This window comes from Arctopsyche grandis, chromosome 2 (genome assembly GCF_051622035.1).
Source record: "Arctopsyche grandis isolate Sample6627 chromosome 2, ASM5162203v2, whole genome shotgun sequence".
Taxonomy (NCBI): Eukaryota; Metazoa; Arthropoda; class Insecta; order Trichoptera; family Hydropsychidae; genus Arctopsyche; species Arctopsyche grandis.
Window position 1 is genome coordinate 32,619,121 of NC_135356.1, and position 24,027 is coordinate 32,643,147.

At 37.0% G+C, this 24,027-nt stretch overlaps 1 long non-coding RNA gene across 1 annotated transcript in view; it reads right to left on the reverse strand.

Moving 5' to 3' along the window:
- Nucleotides 1–24,027, reverse strand: part of LOC143921219 (uncharacterized) — a 542,666-nt gene that overhangs the window by 39,952 nt on the left and 478,687 nt on the right. The gene's annotated exons all lie outside the window — the stretch shown is intronic.

Sequence of the window (24,027 nt, forward strand, 5' to 3'; positions counted from 1 at the left end):
TTGCTCGTTTTGGATAGTCTTCTGTTTCTATACAATGTCGTATCATAATTCTTCTACGCCACTTAATTCTCCATCACTTGAAGAATCCATATATTTGCTATCAGAATATTCTACTTTTATAATATCAGTGAAATTGTCCGTTAAATTATCGAGTTTTGGTTCCAGTTCAATAAATTTTTCTTCATGTTTTTTCACATGTCTCCAAACGTCTCTGAATGTATCAATAGTGATTGACTCTGCTCTGATTCACTATACGATGCATGAAATAGTTGAAAACATTATACACAATTTCGCGAGATTGTCCCGTTAGTGTTTTCCCAGATCCAATTTTATTACAAAGCATTTTATTATCATATATCCACTAATTCTAATGAACTAACTCCAATTAACCAATTAGCAAACAATATAAGAACGCGTTACGTCAGTTTGTGGGGGTTGATCGGTGACTGACCAGTGAAACTGGAAAAAATCACCCTGTAGTGCACACTTGATCACTGAGCAAAAATCACCGAGCAATACAAAAAATAATTGTTGTTTCTGTCATGCTCGGAAAGTGGGTGCGTATGAAAGGGACCAACTGATTGTCCTAGAAAACAGATACAAAAAATCTTATTCATATCTTCACGGATACAATATACGTGTTTGTATTGGTACGTGCCAGCTTTCGCTGCACGAGCTATACCCTCACGTTTACGCGTATGTTTTGAAAAGATTTTGTGCCGTAGCAACATCTGTGCCCTGCGAACGCGTTTTTTCAGCGACGGGTCAAGTCCTTAATGAACGTAGAACACTATTGTCATCGAAAAAAGTGTCCAAATTGATATTTTTACACAGTAATATGTAATATTATTTTTCCATTTTATTTTTTTTTATACATACGATCTCACTCAAACAAGTCATTATGTTTAATTGTTAGGTAACAACTTTATAAGTGTAAGTGATATTTTTTACAAGAACTAACCAGTACCTAATAGTAATATAATTGTTGATTATTTCTAAAAAAATATAAAAAATTTGATTATTTTTGTTTTCTTTTTTGCGTCATGTGTTATTCTTTCATCGAGCCAAAACGAGCGAACAATCTGCGAGTGAACGATCTGCGAGCGAACGAACGAGCGAACGATCTGCCTTTCACTGATTCGAGCTGGGAGCTGACGAACTAGAAGAGCGAACTAGTTCGTTTAGGAGCGGCGAACTAAACTGAGAGATCTGATTTGCGAACTACTATGCCCAAGCCTACTGGGACATGTCCCTGTCAACGCGGACGTATGGCAGCCCTAGTGTACGGGCATGTCGATTAGTGGTGTTGGCGTGTGCGTCGAAATGAGCTGCGTCGTTCGCATATTCGACCAATCGCTATCGCCGTGGGTGAACCCCCACTCCCAGCCATTACATCGGAAACGCTGCTCGCAGTCGGCAGAAGTGGTGCGCCCATCGCGGTGAGTGCACGTCGCTGGGCTCTCAGCTCTGAGTTCGTGCCAATGCGGACCGCAATGTTCGCCGCCATTTTCCGGCAGAAGTGCAGCGGCCATCGCGGCGGGTGCGCGTCGCTGAGCTCTGAGCTGCCGCTACCCGCCCCCCCCCCACCACCACCCCCAACCCCCCGCAGGTACGCTATTATTGTAGCTTTATTGTTGCCCTTTCGATCGTTGGTCGCGTTTGCCGTGGGGTGGGGTTGATTGCTTTCGTCGATCGATTGCACAAGTGCTGGCCGAGGCGTCTGCGACCAAATAATCACAGCCACCGCGACCTTGGAATCGCGTCTCGTCATCCCCCTCGACTGTGGCGTCGTTTCCTTTCCGTTTCTCTCTCTCTATCAATATTACCACAATCGCATTTTACATTTTGTGCTAATGCAGATCGCAATGTTCGCCGCCATTTTCCGGCAGAAGTGGTACGGCCATCGCGGTGAGTGCACAACGCTGAGCCCTGAGCTGCCCCTCCCCTCCCCCAACGCTATTATTGTAGCTTTATTGGCTACGTTCACACTACCGATATCTACACCCGACATTTTCGAATTTTCCATATCCAGTTCCTATATTGCAACCTGTGGTTGCTATTTAGGAACTGGTTATGGAAAATATCGGTAGTGTGGACGTAGCCAATGTTGCCGCGTTTCAATCGGTTGGTCGCGTTTGCCGTGGATTGATTGCTTTCGTCGATCGATTGCACAAGTGCTCGTCGATTGATTGCACATTTGCCACCAAACAATCACAGCCACCGCGACCTTGGAATCGCGTCTCGTCATCCCCCTCGACTGTGGCGTCGTTTCCTTTCCGTTTCTCTCTCTCTCTCTCTATCAATATTACCACGCGATCCGCGCATCAGTGATCAGGCTAGTGGCAGAATCGCATTTTACATTTCGTGCTAATGGAGAATCGCAATTTTAGTGCACGTCGCTGAGCTCTGAGCTGCCCCTAAATAGCCCACTTTTCACAGTCGTTCTATCGCGCGTTCTCAGGAGCGTACAGGATTGCGTGCGGGTAAGCCTGTGCGCGATACTGTTTTCGCAGTTGTGAACACTAACGTTCTTTCGCGCGCGATTACTCCTACCACTTTTTGTTAAAACGGAAAGAGCGAACGTGTAAAGGCTAATCGTGCGTGATAGACCGCGCGAAACGAGTGTGTGCGATACGCACAGTTTTACTGAAGTAACGCAGTTTTATAGTAATGTTGCGGTGAAAAATGGATAGAAGAAATATCATGACTCAAGTTATGATGTTCGTTGGTGTTGATTTGATCAAAAAGTATAAAAATATATTTTTATAAGCTTCCTCTTTCAGATTTTTGTTTTTATATTCCTCCGAGTTAATTTTCCAGTGGCACGGAAAAGACTGGTACATTAAAAGCAATTCCACAATCAATTCTTTACTCCACGTGCGTAAGTCCGCCATCTTGTAACAAAAGCGCGCCCGAAAGAATTGTCTGTGTAATGACAACGTCAAGCCACACGATTGCGCGCAGGACTGCTGAGTTTATCCCTTCCCGGTCCAAGATCTTTACACGCGCACGATTAGCTGTTTCACGCGCGATAGAACGACTGTGTAAAGGGGGCTATTATTGTATGTAGCTTTATTAAAATAAATCTTTATTGGCTACGTTCACACTACCGATATCTACACCCGATATTTTCGAATTTTCCATATCCAGTAATATTTTCGAAGTGAGAAAATAAATCTAAGCAATATTCCATCGTCTTTAAGCTATAAATAATTAAATTTAAAATCAAATAAATTTTTGGACTAGGGTAAACAAACTTTTTTTATGCGACAAAATTAGATGAAATTTTATTAGGGTAGCCAACCTTTTTTATATACAAATTTTTTTCAAGTTAGAAATGAAATTTAAAAATAATCTCATCGTTTTTATGCTATGATGACAAAATTTAAAATAAAATAATTTTTTGGACTAGATTTAACCAGACTTTTCATACAAAAAAATTTTTTAAGAGAAATAATCAAAAATTATTTCCTTCTTTATGTCATAAATTATTGCAAAATTAAAAATATGATAATTTTTTGACTAGGGCCACCAATCTGTTTATACAACAAAAGTTTTAAATTTCGCAATCATTTATATCATAAAGATGATGGGAATATTTAAGATGTTATCTCACTTTAAAAAAAATATTGTATAAAAAGACTGGTAACACGAGTCAAAAAAATTATTTGATTTTATATTTTTCAATAATTTATATCATAAAGATGATGGGAATTTTTTTCACAAAAAAAATAATTTTATTGTATAAAAAGGCTGGATACCCTAGGCAAAAAATCTATTTTATTTTAAATTTAGCGATAATTTATAACATAGGATATAATTTTAGATTTTTTCTCTTTAAAAAGTCTGTTGTATAAAAAGGCTGGTTACCCTAGTCAAAAATTATAGTATTTTTGCTGATACCAAACAGAGTCTCGAAAGAACGCGGTCATTTCCTGAAACTGAAGCTGTACTTCCCGCCGATTCTGAACTGCTGATAAAATTTGCTGAAGTTGTATCCAAATATCATCAGGTATCTTCGAAAGTCCAAAGATTGTTAAACTTATATATGTGTTTTAGTTTGACTTTGGCTTTGTACTCATTTGATTGACGTTTCTATTTCAGATCGTTGCTGATACCAAACCGAGTCTCGAAAGAACGCGGTCATTTCCTGAAAATGAAGCTTTACTTGCAGCCGATCCAGAACAGCTGCTCAGGTATCTTCGAAAATCCAGAGATTGTTAAACTTATCTACAATGTGTTTTAGTTTGGCTTTTTCTTTGAACTCATTTGATTGATGTTTCTATTTCAGATCGTTTGCTGATAAAAAAACGGAGACTGGAAAAAATGGGGTATTTTCCTGAAAATGAAGCTGTGTGCTTCTAGCCGATCCTGAACTGCTGATAAAATTTGCTGAAGTTATATCTAAATATCATCAGGTATTTTCGAAAATCGAGAGATTGATAAACTTTGCTATGTGTTTTAGTTTGGCTTTTTCTTTGTACTCATTTGATTGACGTTTCTATTTCAGATCATTGCTGATAACAGACGGAGACTGGAAAAAAGGCGGTCTTTTCCTGAAAATTAACCCGTACTGCCAGCCGATCCAGAACTGCTGATGCATTGTCGCTCGTGATGAGGTTTGTACCATCGCTGTATGTACATACGTCAAGAAACGACACACGTCCATCATCGTCATCGTTTCATCGGATTCTCCAGTGGATTCGCTGGATTTTTCTTTTATAATTTAGAATTTGGTATCTGCGAGGCGCCGCACCTATGTACTCTCAAGCGTGATTTATGTATTTTTATTAAATTGGGGATTTTTTGAAAACAAACATCCTACCTATTTTGTGTAAATGTCAAACGACTTTGAAGGAAGAAAATGTCTAGGAAGAAAAATTGTTATTATAATTTATAACCGTTTGGAGCACTTCCTGGAAACTGCCGAGCCACAAATGGAACTTTTTCATCATCATCATTTCCAGACTCTATGGGAAATTCACTGTAGTATGAATGTATCTCATTTTTAACATTTGGCATCTGCGAGGCGCCGCACCCATTCACGTGTGGTCTATTTTATTTTCAAAGTTTTTGTGATTAATTTGTACAAAGAAATTTACAGTTACCTGCATATTAGTAAATCGATTCGTATGTCGTGAGACGCCAATACGACCAATTATATTTAAATATTGGTCTATTATTACTATAAATAAATCTAATGTGTGAATTCACATAGTGGGATTCGAAATTATTAAAAGCCATTGACGTGATCATTCACATGTGCACATGTAGGTATATATGTATATGTATGTAGGTTCAATTTCCAAAGTGGACTATCCTCATCTCTGGCACCGTTAGTTTGACGATGCTCGCCAGTCTCATCTTCAATGGGGTGATTTTGATATTTGTTCATCCATTGAATAAGAGCGTTATCGGTTATTTCACATCCACCTTTTCAGACGTGAGCATTGGGACCGCTTACGAACAGCTCATTATAAATGTATGTAATATTGAAACGTGTCATTGGGTCTTTGGTACTTTTAATGTACTACATATCTTAATATGGTTGTCACCTTTCATTCGCGCTTGTAACCGAATACTTTTTTACCTAGATTGCTCGTCACATATTGCCATTGTCAGCGATTTTCGAAAATGATACTTTGCAAGACTAAAATATCTGCAAATTGTGGCATTTGAAATACTTTTTCTATCCTCTCGACAGTATCTTATCGCGCATTGTCATTTTTAAGGAATTTTTGACTCGGCAGGAGTACCAGTCTAGAGACCATCCATACTGCGTAGTTGTGTGTATGTCCATTACAAAAAATGCCCTCGTCGCACATGTTCTTTTTTCGCTGGTACATTGGCGGAAAATATGATTCGTCATTGTGGACGTCCTAATTGTTGGGCTGCCAATTTTAATATTTGCTTCACCGGCAGCAGGAAATTTTAAAAGCCACAGACACACAACTACGGAACATTTTTCAAAATGTTCTCCCACATACTCGGCGTTATTGGCTCGATCTTATAAAGCTGATTAAACTTACAGTAAACTATGGCATCATTTGGCAATGAGTATCGTTGTCGAGCTGTTATTACGACACTTTGGGGAACCTCTTCACCGGTTGCTATTTAGGTCTGAAGCTTTTCCAACCCATGCCTCATATGGTTCTCTGACAGGTCTTTAGTAAGAAGTATCGTCCTGGCCATAGATATAGAAGAACTTATTATAGAATAACTTATGCTATTCTATATACATATATCTATGTATAGTCCTGGCACTTTCTACGATGGTTCAGTTGTCACGCTCCGCTCTGCAATTACATATGTACATATGTTCCGCCATTGTTCTTGTCGGGAAGCTCTCCTTTCTAAATGTTTTGCCCCATGGGTATTAAAAGTACGTCGCTATTTTTGCTAGCCTCTGGATTGTAGGGAGTAGCATTTAAATCCCAAAGTGATGGAGTTGCGGTGGCCACCTTTATTACTTTAATTACTTTTTATTTATTGTGTATTGACACCATTACTCCATCTTTGATTGTGATATAATGTATCATTAATAGTCAAGGTAATTTTTTTTGTCGACACATTTACATGTCTAATCGAATCGACGGCACGAGAGACAACCTTCAAATCACAAACTAGAACGCGTTGAATCATTCATCGAAAGATGTCGATTATATACCGAACATGGGGACGGTATACATATGTATAATCGGCCTCAACTAATCTTCTCGCAATACTTGGTTCGAATATATTTGACGGCTCAATGTAACAATCGTCATAAACTTCGTCATCGTCTATGCAATTTCTATTACTGCACACAGAGACGATCTAGATCATCGTTAATATTTTGGTCGGAAATTCTGATGTTGCGTGTTTCAACACGAAAGTCTTTTTGACGTATTATTCTCTAAACCGCCGTTTTAAAATTCGCTGAAATTTACATGTTGCATTCCGCTAGGTATGGAAAAATTCTTTAAATTGCACACGTGAGTTTTACTATATTATATTTTTTGCATACGCGATATTATAATAGTTGGACTAGGGACGCCTGCAAAATCAGTTTGTTGGTGATTTTGTGTAATTAGTTCTTTTTTACAACTTATCCGATTGCAAATAGCGGTGGCTGGGGCGAATTATTGAATGTTCAACTTTGAATCTGTGCAAAAAAGTTTGCTCACTTTTGGAATGTAAATCATTACGACTGATCGCATGTTTTGGCAAATTTAAAAATACTCGTCTTGGATATTTTTACTTTAAGGCAATTATATCTTTGTCTGTAAATTTTTTCTGTTTTCCGATACATATTGTTAAATTATATGCTCGGAATAACGCTATAAATAATAACATTTTCGGTATCGCGACCTCCTTACAATGTGTCTCAAGAAATAAGAAAATGTTTACTATAAAGTGTTGTTTTTTTAATATGTACATTGATAATGTGATTTTGGTACATTTTTCAGTACGATATTCATGTGAATTTATATGAATAAACAATGATGACACGACAGGTTTTCTAATTAGTGTATGGAAAAAATATATAATTTGTCTTTCCACAACAACTCATTCCCGAGCCGATGGTTGACTCTTCGTTTGTATCTCCAGGGAGCGATGCTTGGGTATCTGATAAGCTCAAGATCGAATTGCAAAAAAAAAAAAAACTTTATCTATTGTTACTATGTACGTACATAGATAAATTAACTACACTAAACAAAAAATCACACTATCTTCTGATTCCAATTTGTCATATTCAAATCAGAATATCATTCACATGAAGAATAAAACTGCCCTGCAGATATCAGGCGCTATTCTGTAGATATTCTATTCGCCATTACCACTTTGTGTTTGTTGTTGAAAAAGCATTCCTTTTCATCGGGACTGTAGCTTTCTTCGTCCCCAACTTCGGGATTGTCACTTATAGGGAATTCGCTTATGTGTTGCTCATGGTGAGGCTCAAAGTCGGTAGCCAGCCTTGTGTTGGTCGTGCTGGTAGAATGCATACCTTTCGACGGCACCATCGAGTAGATATCCCTTTACTGGATTTTTACTCGACGATTGATTCTTCGTCGTAAAATATATCGGTAAAAATACATTGGTAAGTTTTCTTGTCGAGAATCCGAAATGTGACTAGTTACTTTTCTTGTAACGAGTCACAAAAAAAATAATTTCTCATTAAATATGAGCAATATAATAAAAACAAATACTTTAAAGTCTTTGTTTTTATTATTTAATATAGTATTTAATACATGTACTATATGAAACACTAATGTTTGTGTCTTCGTCGCTACGTGGTCAACCGTTGTTTGAGTGGTCGGTCGTTGGGTGGGAATAACACGTTCGATTTATTTTTTTTTCGATTCAAAGGATTCAAATTCCCTGCAGGGAGTGCAGCCAGATGGGGCTCCACCGGGGGCGCAGCCCCCATGGGACCCCGCCGAAGGGGGCGCAGCCCACATGGGGCCAATATCAGGGGCGTCGCAAGGGGCGCAACCTACGGGGCCTCTGTCGGGGGCGCAGCCCCTAATAAAATAAATAAACATATTTTTTTATATATCCTTTAATGGTATATTAATAATATCCTTTAATGGTAACTGCCGACTTTTGAAAACATATGTAATAAAATCGTGCAAACGAAGCACCATTTATATCCTTAATTGTGTGATCGGGTACCAGAAAATGTCCCTTCCATCGCATGAAAACGAAATCGGTCGAAGCCAACGCGTCATAGTTGAACGTGTCCGAGTTCGAAGGTTCTGCATACATACTTTAAAAGTCCAATTTTCTTTATTTATGTATTTATGTATACAGAGCATTCCATTTTTTGCAAGACATGGCTAGCATCGGCGACACCGGAGTCAGGACTCGACATTTGAGACCTTTTCTCTCTTAATATTCTTTTGATGCATGTAGCACGCTGATCTAAATTACTTTACATCTAAATTAAAAATATTTAAAAAAAATCGTATTCAAGCTGCGACCTATCATGACGTCTTCGTACATCACGTTGTAGTCTCTTCTGGATGTAACTTTTTCCTGAATTTTCTGCGTCGTACTGCCAAAACTAAACCGCTGACAACTAGACGTATGAAAAGTGTTACTTTGCAAGACAAAAAATATCTGCAAATTGTGGCATTCGAAATCCTTTTTCTATCCGCTCGACGGTATCTTATCGCGCATTGTCATTTTTAAGGAATCTTTGACTCGACAGTTGTACCAGTCTAGAGACCATCCATACTGCGTAGTTGTGTGTATGTCCATTACAAAGGCGAGTGTCTAAACACACATCAGCTAACTGTGCTCGTCGCACATGTTCTTTTTTCGCTGTTACATTGGTGGAAAATATGATTCGTCCTTCTGGACGTCCTAATTGTTGGGCTACCAATTTTAATATTTGCTTCACCAGCAGCAGGAATTTTTAAAAGCCACAGACACACAACTACGGAACATTTTTCAAAATGTTCTCCCACATACTCGGCGTTATTGGCTCGATCTTATAAAGCTGATTAAACTTACAGTAAACTATGGCATCATTTGGCAATTAGTATTGTTGTCGAGTTGTTATTACGACACTTTGGGGAACCTCTTCACCGGTTGCTATTTAGGTCTGAAGCTTTTCCAACCCATGCCTCATATGGTTCTCTGACAGGTCTTTAGTAAGAAGTATCGTCCTGGGCATAGATATAGAAGAACTTATTATAGAATAACTTATGTTATTCTATATACATATATCTATGTATGGTCCTGGCACTTTCTACGATGGTTCGGTTGTCACGCTCCGCTCTGCAATTACATATGTACATATGTTCCGCCTTTTTTCTTGTCGGAAAGCTCTCCTTTCTAAATGTTTTGCCCCATGGGTATTAAAAGTACGTCGCTATTTTTGCTAGCCTCTGGATTGTAGGGAGTAGCATTTAAATCCCAAAGTGATGGTGTTGCGGTGGCCACCTTTATTAATGTTGCGTGTTTCAACACGAAAGTCATTTTGACGAATTATTCTCTAAACTATAGTGAGTTTTACTATATTATACAAATATTTTGCATACGCGATATTATAATAGTTGGACTAGGGTCGCCTGCAAAATCAGTTTGTTGGTGATTTTGTGTGATTGGTTCTTTTTTACAACTTATCCGACTGCAAATAGCGGTGGCTTGTGCGAATTATGAAACGGTGATTTTGTTACTGAAAAAATGTATGTGAATAAACTTTGCACACAACTATATAAAATTAAAATAAATGTTTCTTTTTAATTTTTTTTTATATCGTTTACATAGAATTCATTATCTTTGCGATCATCACATGCATAGGATTTTCATTAACTTTTATCCATTGAATAATTAGTTCCATAATAAAGAAAATCAGTCACAACAAATTTGAACGTGACCAAATTTATATTTGACATATCATGAAATAGTCGAATTTCTAGTTGGTTCGGTTGTCGGAACGTAGCATAGCAAGACAAGCGATACGACGATCACCACCCAAACACGGTTCAATCAGGTACACAACGATACATGGAGCATTACCCTCTTCATCATCATTTCCAACACTTTCACTTATACATGATCCGACAGGTGCATTAGCTGGATTGGAATTACCATCTGCTTCTGAATAAGTAATGACAAAATATTTATATTCAATGGAACGGTTGTGAAAAAGAGGCTGCATATTTGACAAATCTAAAATTTAAGCTCACCATGATCACTTTGTTGAGCAGTAGGTGTAGGAGGATGATCAGGCGTAGAAGGAGGTGCCATAGGTGAAGGAGCAGGTCTCTCCGTAGGAGTAGCGGGGGGTGGTGGTCGAGCTCCCCCTGAACCTTCACCATTAAGTAAAGTACGGTCCAGCAGCACATTACTCAACGCAGGAGCTAATATTCCTCGACATATCTGAATTTCAAAGAATACATATATTATTTATCATAAAATATATCGTAAATTTCTACAAAACATGGTGAAATGAAAGTTTACCTGATGGTATAATTTGAGAATTTCCGTTGAAGTATTTTCAGGTAATGCATTGAACCAGTCATCGAGAGGTTCACTGCGAGATGTGCAAGGAACTCGATAAAGACCATCTTTAGAAACTCGCGCCACTGGTGCGTGGCGACCCAGACGGCACTGTTCATAAGCAGCCGAAAGATCTCGAAAGAAGTATTGTACTTTTGAAATTAAAACAGCACTATCAGGAACTAAAACGACGTATCCAACATCACGCGAGTATGCATCTAAATTAAAAATATTTAAAAAAAGGTCGTATTCAAGCTGCGATAGAAGGATCGCCTTGACCTATCATGACGTCTTCGTACATCACGTTGTAGTCTCTTCTGGATGTAACTTTTTCCTGAATTTTCTGCGTCGTACTGCCAAAACTAATCCGCTGACAACTAGACGTATGAAATGTGTTACTTTGCAAGACAAAAAATATCTGCAAATTGTGGCATTCGAAATACTTATTTTATGCGCTCGATGGTATCTTATCGCGCATTGTCATTTTTAAGGAATCTCATTCTCTATCGTTTATAATCCATGAACGAGTACAGCATGTGGACTAATTTTTCTGTATAAATTTCTGCTAACTCGAATGAAACTGTGATCCGGTCCTTAAAATAAGCACCACTCGTTCCTGGATAACCTAGCTACATTAGTTGAATTTTTGGTTGTCGGGTGACTGTTTGCCACACCTTCCATCTAACTGCCGACTTTTGAATACATATGTAATAAAATCGTGCAAACGAAGCACCAGTTATATCCTTAATTGTGTGATCGGGTACTAGAAAATGTCCCTTCCATCGCATGAAAACGAAATCGGTCGAAGCCAACGCGTCATAGTTGAACGTGTCCGAGTTCGAAGGTTCTGCATACATACTTTAAAAGTCTAATTTTCTTCATTCATATTAGTATTCCGCAGAGCATTACATTTTCTGCAAGACATGGCTAGCATCGGCGACACCGGAGTTAGGACTCGACATTTGAGACCTTTTCTCTCTTAATATTCTTTTGATGCATGTAGCAAGTTACCCAGATCGCTTCTCACACAATATACATAGATCTGTAGTACGCTGATCTAAATTACTTTGCAATTTAAATTAAAAATATTTAAAAAAAAATCGTATTCAAGCTGCGATAGAAGGATCGTCTTGCCATATCATGTCGTCTTCGTACATCACGTTGTAGTCTCTTTTGGATATAACTTCCACCGGAGTGTATGAAAATCCATCGGATGTATGAAAATCATTATACCTAATATTTGGTTTAATGGTTGCCAAGACGTTATTGTAACTTGAATAAGAGCGTTGAATATTTCTTTGGCGGTCTGTAATTTTTAATAAATCTTTTGGTGTTTTTGTTGGAAATATGTAATCAAACTTGCGGGTCTTGTCATTTGACTGATTTTATAATTAAGTGAAAGATTTCGCTGTATTTCAGATGTTTCAGGTAATGCATTTTCGAAATCGTCTATCTACAATTACTAATTCTTAAACTTCCATGTAATTCCCACAGGGTTTTGTTAGTAACCTTGTTTTCGCCTCCATATACCATTTCCACAAGATTGTTATTGGCTTCTTTCCCCCTTTTGGTTCGGTGACTGAAAATCGTGATCTGATTTCCATCCGTATCCACTCTTCAGGTCGCTACGTTTACCGACGCACAGGGTGGGAGTGGGGGTTGAATCCACATTTTCGAATAGTGTTTATTCATATTAGCTAGTCACCCACAGTGAATTCCTTTCTTTGTAACCATTACAACCTATGAGCGATTGTAATGGTTACAAATCTACAATCGATGTTAAATAAATGGTCACAATTACAATCTCCAATCTGGACACTTGACCAACGGAAATTAGGCCGACCAGCTTAGATTTTTAAGCCCGCCTCCTTCCACCGCAGAAGAGGGAGTTGCGGCACGTCATCGTAGACGTGTCCTGAGGTTTGCCCCATTTTCGTTACCTTTCTGCCAAATGAAACCAAATATTTGTTTCAAGTGTATGTTTTTTTATGTCAATGGATACGAGTCACTTATTTGAAAAAAGGAAGATTACTTCACTTTAAGAGTACGGCAGTCATGGAGTGCATTTTATGGTGGTTTTCACGGCACGTTGATTCAGTTAGACTTTTTATAATATCTTTACTGGCTAATTCATACGGCGATACTCGTTTCGAGTTTCGCATGTGTACATTCGTGCTGTATTTGACTTGAATTATTCGTAAGATTATTCTCTTGCGATGGATGCAGAGCTTTGTTTTTATACTGATTAAGATGATTTGTCTTGTTTAACATATCACTGGAAAGATCAAAAACCATCAAAAACGAATTATCTATTATAAAATATAGGTATGTATGTACATATATAAAAACAAACTTTCATTTATGTACGACTATAACATTAAATATATTTTAATAATATAAATTGTAACGATGTGTACTCAAACTGAACATCCTTTGGATATAATTATTCAGTCTTTTTTAGAAGACTAACAGTATCCTGTAAATTTTGTGGAAGAAACAATCCTTTTTCAGTGATTATTCCAGCTATTAATGCAGCAGGATTCTATGTTCTCCGATGTGGGTCATTTCTTTTTCAGGTTTTTCACCTGTTTTTATATGATCTCCGCTTACAATTGACATATGTATTGAGGTCAAAGGAGCGGCTACGTAAAATGGCACCGAGTGATGCTTTGCAAGCACGGCAATTTGATGAATACCGATTTTATTGGCTGTATCACCATTAGCTGCCACCCTATCAGCTCCCACGATTACGGCTGTAATATTCCTCGTTTTCATTAATGCCGCCACCATACTATCTACAATTAAAGTAGAAGGAATTTTTTCGTGAACTTGTTCGTAGGCTGTCAAACGAGCACCTTGATTGTACGGTCTTGTTTCAGTACAATACACGTGATCTAATTTCGCTGACGTTTCCTTTCGTCAACTTGGATTTGTCTTGACATAAAGGTATTTTATTGGCGATTAGGCGGTAAAATTTATTTCTTAGAATGATCTTACAATAGTTTTCTTTATTTTCTTTGTTTGTGTATTTTGTGGGGCGTTCTTTTCTCTCACCCATAAATAATATGGCGTTCTCTAACTTTGCCAAGTGTTTCTGGTGTATAAAACATACATAGGTATTCATATAAAAGAAACAACATATTATTCATTAATCCTGGCAAAGATGAACCAGCTTCAACCATAATAACCCAATGATTGAGTGTATTGTATGGTGGTTTTCGCTCCTCGTAGCCGTTTACGTAACCTTTTTTATACATATGTTATGGAGCTTTTACCAAACGTATTGTGGCGAACGGGCTTACGCGCGCGTGATGTAGAGGGCGTTATACGTCGTTATTCTTCCAAGGGTCGGGTTATGTAGAAACGTTATGTGGATAGTTATATATATATATATATGTATAGTTATATATATGTATATAGTCGGGGAGGTTCCTGACTGCAAGTCGTCTTTGTTGATAACAGCTTCCTCGTGCTCGGGAAGCTGGCTCTGCGGTCGTCTTCTCGTTCCTCTCACGGCTGAGGTTTCTCCGGAAACGGCGCGAGGAATGCAGGGGACGTTGTGCTGGAACTCAGGGGAGGGAGTGATGCTACACTCGACCTCGCGGCGGTTCTTCAGCATGGAGGGTGATAGATCTCTGGGCCCCGTCTCCCCCTGGCTTTTCCCTGGGTGGCCACTCGAAATAAAAGGCGAGTGTTGCCCTATGGGACGATGGGGGAACGTCGCGTTACAGTATTTATTTAATGTTATGGAACTGTTGCCAAACAGTTTTCACTTAATTTTAAACTACATTACATTCATAGATTTAATGTTGAATAATATGTTTATGAAGAAAAAAAGAGAATATCAGTTAAACATTGCCATTGTGAATAAGATCAGTGATGGAGTTGCGATCGCCATGCCTCTTATATTATCATTTGTATATGTAATATTTGTATGTAGTTTTTGTCATACTGGGTCATAGTGACACAACATTTGTACCAAAACCTTCGCTTGACCACAAATTTATTTCCCAACTACTCACCAAACAAATTCTTTATAATATACATATTATATATTATATTTGTATGAAGATTTTGTGGTTAATAGATGTGAACAAATATACCTACGTATATAAAGAGTTGTATTCGTCTGCAAATGGAACTTTAAAGACCTGTACATTTTCCACTAATTAAATTTACACGTAGGTGTGTACGATTTTTCTTGTTGTATTTATGTATGAATATATACGTGTGTGTATCTCTTATTTATGTGTTTGAGGTAGAGTTCATTCCATTTGAAAAACAGCATGAATGATTTTTTTCAAAATATAAAGCAAATTTATTTGGTATGGGTTTGATGGCAATCTACATATATGTTAATTGTAAACATGTATAATAATCATGTTTTTACTATAATTTTTGTACATATCTTAAACTGTGTAGTCCACTAGTTTCTTTGGAGCAATCTGGAAGACGATTGTGCATGATTAATTTAAATAAATAAATAAAAATAAAATTTGCAAAAGAGCGTAACCTATTTAATTTCAAGTAAAAATAGCGTTTGCAATTTACCTTTTATTTGTAATGGGTTTTGAATTTATATTTTGTAAATGTGATGTGAGTTTGATCGCATTTGTACCTGTGTGTCCAATTTTACTTGATGTTTTACATTTATATTTGTTAATAAAATTGAATTTGTCAAAAAAAAAGTACAATTTCGTATTATTTGTAATCTTATGTTTTTCATTATATTTTCACCGTTAATTGTTCAGAAATGATTTTTTGCTTTTATAAATGTAAATAAAATTGAATTTACAAAAAAATAACACTATCGTATTATTTTCATCCTGATGCTTTTAATTATATCTCTTACAAAGTGTACCCAAAAGTAGAAGAATATCCATGCAGAATATCCACAGTAGAGTAAGTATAAAATTCTCATTATGCTTCCTTACCAAAATCTCAATTTATGATTATGAATAAGGATTGATTTATTTCATCATAATTGACAGGACGCCGAAACAAAGTAAACCTTTTACAAAAGTAAAATCTGTTCTTATTTCGATGATCAATCAATCATCGTTAACGTTTCTTCCTTGTCATTTTCTTCCTAGTGAATGATATTGGAAAAGTGGCAACACTGTTACCACTCAACTGTCAAAATTTATAAAATTACTAAGGAATGCTTGTGAAATTGTATTTTCGCCTGTATAATTAAATATATCCAATTGAACCAATTGGACTACAAATTCGTCATAAGGATAGGGAAAATATATATTTTAACTAGGGACATAATACATACATACACATTCCGGAAGTCACGTCTTGAATGCATGGGCAGGTAAGACAAATCCTAAATTATTTTTTTTTAAATCTTGTTCTCGACGTTAGGATCTTTTTAATGTTTTCATAAATACTCGTGATAAATCTGCATTAAATAGTTTATACAAATATTAAAATTTTTCGAGTAAAATCATCATTTGAAAATATTATTCAAAATATCTAACTACATAGGTCTATTATTATAATTATGAAAAAATATTCGTTTAACCGCATTTCTTAAGAGGGTGACTTTTTGATCCTTATTGCTTTAAAATGCTTAATGATTCACATGATTGAATCGATTTTGAATGATGATTTGGGTGAACTATCATCAATGTGCACATATTTTCAATGAAGTAATATAAAAGAACACTCAATTTACAAAAGCAAAAAACAATAAACTAAGATATTATTATTTAGGTGAGATAGTTTATTGTAGCGAAGATGTAAAAACATATTATCATTAAATAGCAGCGATATAAACACAACTGCGATTTTGAGATTCATCCGATTACTCTGTGGTCATGTAGAAATGCGATTTCCCGAAGAAGCAGAGCTGATTTTGTACACGGAAAAGATTAATTAGACAGCCTGGTAATTAAATATAGGTATAAACAATTATTTAATACCAATTAGTGAAAAAATATGATCGCAAATATGCATAAACAATATCGTGATCTTAAATTTATAGTTGCCGAGAAATTAAAGGCTGATTCAATTCAAACATTTACATTCAAGTCATTACAAGTCATACATTTCATGCAGGAAATACGTTGACTTACATGTGGTGTATAAATATTGATTGGGTCGATAAGAACAGGACAAGAAAAAATGATTATTGAAATAGTCTCAATAAATTATTCAAATCTTCATAGTAAAAATATTTCATTATTTTTAGTGTCGCAATTAATATTTATTTATTTCATAGTTTTGAAGAACCTATTGCGCCACAATGGCCTACATTTGATGATGAAAAACAGAAAAATAAAAAATAAAATACATAAAATAAAAAGCAAAAATAGAAAAACATGATAAAATGAAAAAATAAAAATAAAAATAATAAATAAGAAAAAGAATAAGTGTACAAACGTGTAATTATCAAAAATCACATTCTTAGTTTCATATTGAACAAAAGAGAAATAGTACATAAAGAGGAAGAAAAAGAAAAAGTGTGATGAACGGATTTACGCGCGTCGTGTAGAGGGCGTTATACGTCGTTATTCTTCCAAGAGTCGAGTTATGTAGAAACGTGGACTAACCTTGGGATAGTTATATATATATATGTATATAGTCGGGGAGGTTCCTGACTGCAAGTCGTCTGCGTTGATAACAGCTTCCTCGGGCTCGGGAAACTGGCTCTGCGGTCGTCTTCTCGTTGAAGCACCGCTGGTCGGGTCACAGCAGCGGGAGGGGGGAGGCAGGAGACAAACTCCGTACTGCCTCGTGTGGACACAAGATGGCGATCTCTGGGCGTCTCTGAAGACGCTCGGCGGAGATGCTGGAGGTAGGTCTGTCCCGGCTGACGGCTGGATGTAGAGAGAGCTGCTCTCGATACTTCTCGAGAGGGGTATGGTGTTGGCACGGTAAAGTAACTGGTGCCACCCTAAAGATTACTACCGCTACCAACTGAAGGGACACTCGGGAGAACGTCGCGTTACAAAAGTAAAATAAAATAAAACAAAATATAAATAAAAATAAAATCACTGCGAGGCTCAAATGAAGAGAGTAGATTAAGATTCCACTCATACATCACATTCAAATTAAGAAAGTAATGATGAGCTCAGGTCACCAGATAAATATGTTAAAATAATATCCGATAACCTACGCTCACCTAGGTGGAAAATATCGCATTCAGGGACGGCAGCAACGATTTCATTGAGAAGTCGAATAGCTCTTGGTATAGGAGCCATTCGAAAAATAACTGTGCGGGCAGGAGGTACAGCCATCAAATGATGATGTCTACCACACACATAGTTATTAGGGACATAAAGTCCCAACTGCTCCAGCAACAACGGGCATGACGTATTACCACGCAGTAGCTGGAGAACGAAACGAATGAACGAGAAGTTTCTCCGAAGTTCAAGGGAATTATACCCAAGCGTGCCCAAAAGGAAAGGAGTAGGATAGAGATATGGGTAGTACCCATACTCTTTCTTATATAGAAAACGAAGAAATGCTTTTTGCACTTTTTCGATAATTAGAGAGTAGTTTGCTTTATGCGGATTCCACACAATCGCATTATACTCTAGCTTACCTCTAACAAGCGAGTTGAAAAGCAAGCGAGAAGACAAGGGGCTGGAGAATAACCTAGCGTATCTCATGACAAATCCAAGTTGACAAAAAGGAAACGTCAGCGACTGTCTTGATGTGGTTGTGAAAGGTGAATTGAGGATCAAAAGTGATACCCAAGTCGACCATAGATTCCACACGCGTCAACAACATGGATCCAATGGAATATCCGTGATAATAGAGCAAATTCGCACGTCTATAACTCATAATGGCACATTTACTAGTATTCAGTTCAAGCCCTAAACTGGAACTGAACTCTAAAACAGCGTTAATATCCGCTTGAAGGAGAGAGGCTTGCCTCTCATCCTTAACAGCAAAGAATAATTTAACAGTTTTAATAGTTCTTGTGAGCTTTTACAATATGATCTTAATGCTCTTCATGATTGGTCGTTAACCAACTGCTTGCCTCTTAATGTCTCCAAGTGCAAGGTTATGTGTTACTCCAGATCCAGATCCACCCCCGATCGTACCTTTCTATATCTTGTTGGTAACTTTTTATTGAACTGGATCGATTCAACTGTTGATCTTGAGGTTGCATTCTAGAGTGACCTAAATTTCTCTGTTCATATCGACTCTGTGTGTTCCTCTGCCTCACGAATGCTTGGGTTTGTCTTTCGTAATTCTCGACACTACCATAATCCCGCTGTTTTGAGATTGCTGTACAATGCTCTAGTTAGGAGTATCTTGGAATACGCCTCTATAATCTGGAATCCTTACACTAAGTCTCTATCTGTGAAGCTTGAACTTGCCCAAAGACGATTTCTCAGACTGCTTTATAAGGAGCAATATGGGATTTACCCATACTTATTTCCATCAAAATTCGTCATGGGTATGGTCGGCTACACTTCTCTTGACCACAGGAGGAGTGTTGCCCTCATCAAGTTCTTGTTTTCCATATTTAGAGGCTGTATCTCCTGTCCGTCTATCCTGGCTGAGTTGGGCCTTCATGCTCCAGAGAGTGTGGTATGGACCCCAGTGGCGTATATTGGGTGTGTGCTAGGTGTGCGGCGCACACCCGTGAAAACCAAAGACCACATAAAGTAGTATTTTAATACAAAATAATGTGTTGTTGTATAAACAGGCATTGATGTGTATGGTGTATTTACCGCGTGCGCTAAATGTATGGTGTATGGTGTGGTGTGCAGTCTGCAGCGTGTTGTGTGATGTTAGATGTAGTTTGTGCGCCGCGACGAGAGAATACCTATGCCGTGCAGCAAATTGGTGGGTTTGGTTGGAGTGTGCAGGCGGATATTCGCTTGTATAGGTTTGTTCGCGATATTAAGACGTACGGTGTGCTACGACTTCAGAGCACCGCGCACCGCACCGCACCGCACCGCACCACTCGGCAATTGACCGAATGCGATGCGACACGTGGTCTCGTACTTTTTCGCACATTCGTATTTTTATGGTCATTCGTATCTCAGTCATACCTCTAATAACTAATAATGGCTAACAGTGTTCAAGACATTTTAACTATTCCGTTTTCAAATAGAAGTTTTGAGATAAAATTAAAAATAATTAAAGATGGGAAACCGTGTCCGTCTCTTCCAAATTTATCCAGTTTGCATAAAGAAAAAACAAAAGTTTACACTAGACATTTTTGCGTTTCAAATTATAAAAAATTCGAATGGATTACAGGCTGTGAAATTCGATCCAAACTTTTCTGCTGGCCATGTTTATTGTTCTCCAAAGATATTAATGTGTGGAACAAAGAAGGATTTGCTGATCTCAACCATTTGACAGCAGCACTGAAGAAACACGAAGGATCGCAGGCACACGTTCAATCATTTCTTTCCATACAAATGTTTGGCAAACAACGAATCGACGTATTAATTGACAGTCAACGTAAAGCCGAAATAAGTCGACATAATGAACAAGTAAATAAAAATAGAGATGTTTTAAAACGAATTATTAACGCAATAATCTATCTAGGAAAACAAGAACTGTCCCTGCGAGGTCACGACGAGTCATGTAATTCCGTAAACAAAGGCAATTACATTGAATATCTAAATGCTCTTCGAGAATATTATTCTGTTTTAGATACTCATTTAAATACTGCTACTACCTTTCGTGGTACTTCTCCAAGTATACAAAATGACATAATCGAAGCAATCGCTCATGTTATTAAAGTTCATATAAAAAATGAAGTAGAGTCAGCAAGTTTTGTTGCTATTATTCTCGATGAAACTTCAGATATAATGACAAAATCACAGCTCTCAACAGTTTTACGTTTTGTATGTAAAGGCAATGTACATGAACGGTTTATTAGTTTTACAGACGTTAGTGCTGATAAAACATCTAATGGTCTATTCCGTCACGTGGTGAACATAGTTGAAGAATTTAAAATTCAAGACAAATTGGTTGGACAGACTTATGATGGAGCAAGTGTAATGAGTGGACACGTAAATGGTTTGCAATCCAAAGTCCTCAATGCTTATCCTTTTGCTCTTTTTACACACTGTTATGCTCATGTATTGAATTTAGTATTGCAGCAAGGTCTTTCTGATATTAAAGAAAGTAAATCATTTTTTCAAACTTTAAATGGATTGTCTACATACTTTTCAAAATCTTCCAAAAGAGTATTCACCCACAAGGTGGAATTTTACATCTCGTTTAAGTAGCACAGTACAACAATACAGAAGTCAATTTACAGATTTTTTTCGACATGTTATAGAAAATTGTGAATTATGGGACACAGATACTGTTATAAAAGCACGAGGGTTTTTAGGCTTTTTAGAGGATTTTCAAACAATTAAACTTCTTCAATTTTTTTCAAAACTGTTTGGAATAACTGATGTTTTGTATAACATTCTTCAATCTAAATCTTCGGACGTTTTATATTGTTGTAAAAAAATTAATGATGTTTTGCAGCAACTGAAATACGAAAGGGATAATAATTTTGAAATGTTATGGAATAATTATTTAAATGAAAAAAATGATGATCATGATCGTAGGCCACAAAGATTAAAAAATTATTCAGAAGTAGAAGATAAAACTTCATTTCGTCAATTATATTTCAAAATAGTTGATAGCATAATCGCACAAGTCGAATGTAGATATTCTTCACTTTCCAAATTAGAATATTTTCACCTTCTTTGTAATGATAAATATGACGAATATAAAGAAAATTTTCCAAATGTTTTAATTAATAAATTAAAAGATTTTTATGGATCACTGTTTGATTATATTCGATTGAAAAACGAACTCATTGTGCTATATTCCAGCTCTGAATTTTCAGAGAAACCTGTTCATGAATTAATACAATTCATGACAAAAAATAACCTCGAATCTGGTTTTAAAGAGGTGTTTAAGCTGGGAGAATTAATATTAACGATACCAAGCAGTACAGCTTCAGCAGAACGTTCTTTTTCGGCGCTGAAAAGAATAAAAACTTGCTATAGAGGTACGCAAGGTCAAGATAGATTATGTGGCCTTAGCTTAATTTCAATAGAAAAAAAGTTATTGGTGGAATTAAAACAGAAAGACACATTCTATGCAGACGTGATTGAAAAGTTTATGTCTCAGAAACGTCGCATTGAACTTATGTATAAATAACTAATAAATTAAACATTTTTGTAATGCAAAACGAGTATTTTTTTTTAATTGCTAATTTTATACCCTATGCCCTACGGCATACACAGCACACCCGGTATTAACACCCACCGTCCGCCACTGATGGACCCGCCATCGTCCCCTTTTTCACACTCCTTTGGCTAGAACTGTGGCATTTAGTTATTCTCCCATTCCTCGCGGCCTCCGTTTCTTAAATTCTCTGGATGGTGCCATTGACATTTGTCATGTCTCTCTTCGTTCTCTGCACCAATTCCTAAGTTATGGAGGTCGCGACCATTTAGAAAGGTTGAGTTAGTGTTTTTAATTATGATTTTATTATGATTTCATGTTTTATTTAGTTATCCTTTCCTTATTTGATTTGTATATGAAATTTGTTTATTTTACTTGTATTTTTTACTATTGTACTTCTTAATATTTTTAGCACACTCGTCGCTTTGGAGCAATCTGTTAGACGAGTGTGCTTGATTAATTGATTTTGTAAAATAAATAAATAAATAAACATAGTCTGCAAACAAGAGACATGAAGCATTGCGTAATACTTTAGGGAGGTTATTAATAACTATAGTAAAAAGTAAAGGGCCTAAGGTGGACCCCTGAGTTACACCAGATCGCGTAAAATATGAAGGAGATTCATAAATAACATATCTAACAAATTGCTTCCTATCACTAAGATAAGAAGCAAAGAGTTTAAGAAGACGTGGAGAAAAGCCCACGTCAGCTAATCTGATCATAAGAACGTCACTATTGACAAGATCAAAGGCTTTACGAAAGTCAAAGTAGGCTACATCAACTTGTTGACCACCGTCAACTTTAGACATGGTATAATAAGAAAAGCAGGCAATATTAGTGGTAGTGGAACGACATGGTGAAAAACCATGCTGCTCATCACACAACAATCTTTTGAATCAAACGGTGAAGAATATTATCAAAAATTTTGGGAATAGCCGAGATGATAGCAAGAGGTCTGTAATTTTCAACCTCATTTTTAGAGCCACTTTTATGAATAGGAATGACTCTAAATAATTTCCATTTTTCAGGATAATTATCAGAATTAAGAATATGGTTAAAAATAAACTGAAGAGGCTCTAAGAGCGAATTACAGCATGCCTTTAATACGTCAGGGGGCACACCGTCAGGCCCAACAGACCCCTTCAGCTTCAAAATTGCCATCCTAACATCTCCAAGCGAGACCCTTGGAATGCCAATTTGGGATGCCAAATTAGCATCAAGGGATGGTGATCTCTGATCAAAAACAGAGCTAAATAATTTAGCTAAAGCGTTTGCGATCTCAGGACCGACACAACTTTTTTTATTATATGAGAATGAATGCTCATGGCCATGTGAAATATGCTTACTCTTAATAAATCTGAAAAAGTGGTGAGGATTACTTACGATAGCACTCTCTATCTCTTTGTGATAGAGAGAATAACTCAAAACGTGGTGCTCACTCGCACCACGTTTCGCGATCTTCCTAAGAATCCGCAATTTCTCATAGTCACGAAATGATTGGCTACGTTTCCATCTTCTATGAGACAACCATTTTGCACGAACATCAGCAATAAGCTTGGATCCAAACCACGGTGGAAATACCCGACGATGTTGTTCCGAATTAGGATAACTGACGAACCGAGGAACATAACTGTCAAAAATATTATAAATTGTGTTATACAAAAATTCAACAGCATCACCAGTATTCATGAGGTACATTTGGCGCTAGTCAATTGAACGAACCTCATTATAAACTAATTCAGAATCAACACGAGCAAAATTCCACCGTGATGAAGAAACCCCAGCAGATGAACAAGCTGAAACAGCTCTCACAGAAAATAGAAACAGAAGCTCAATTTGTAATGCATCATGATATATGTAGGT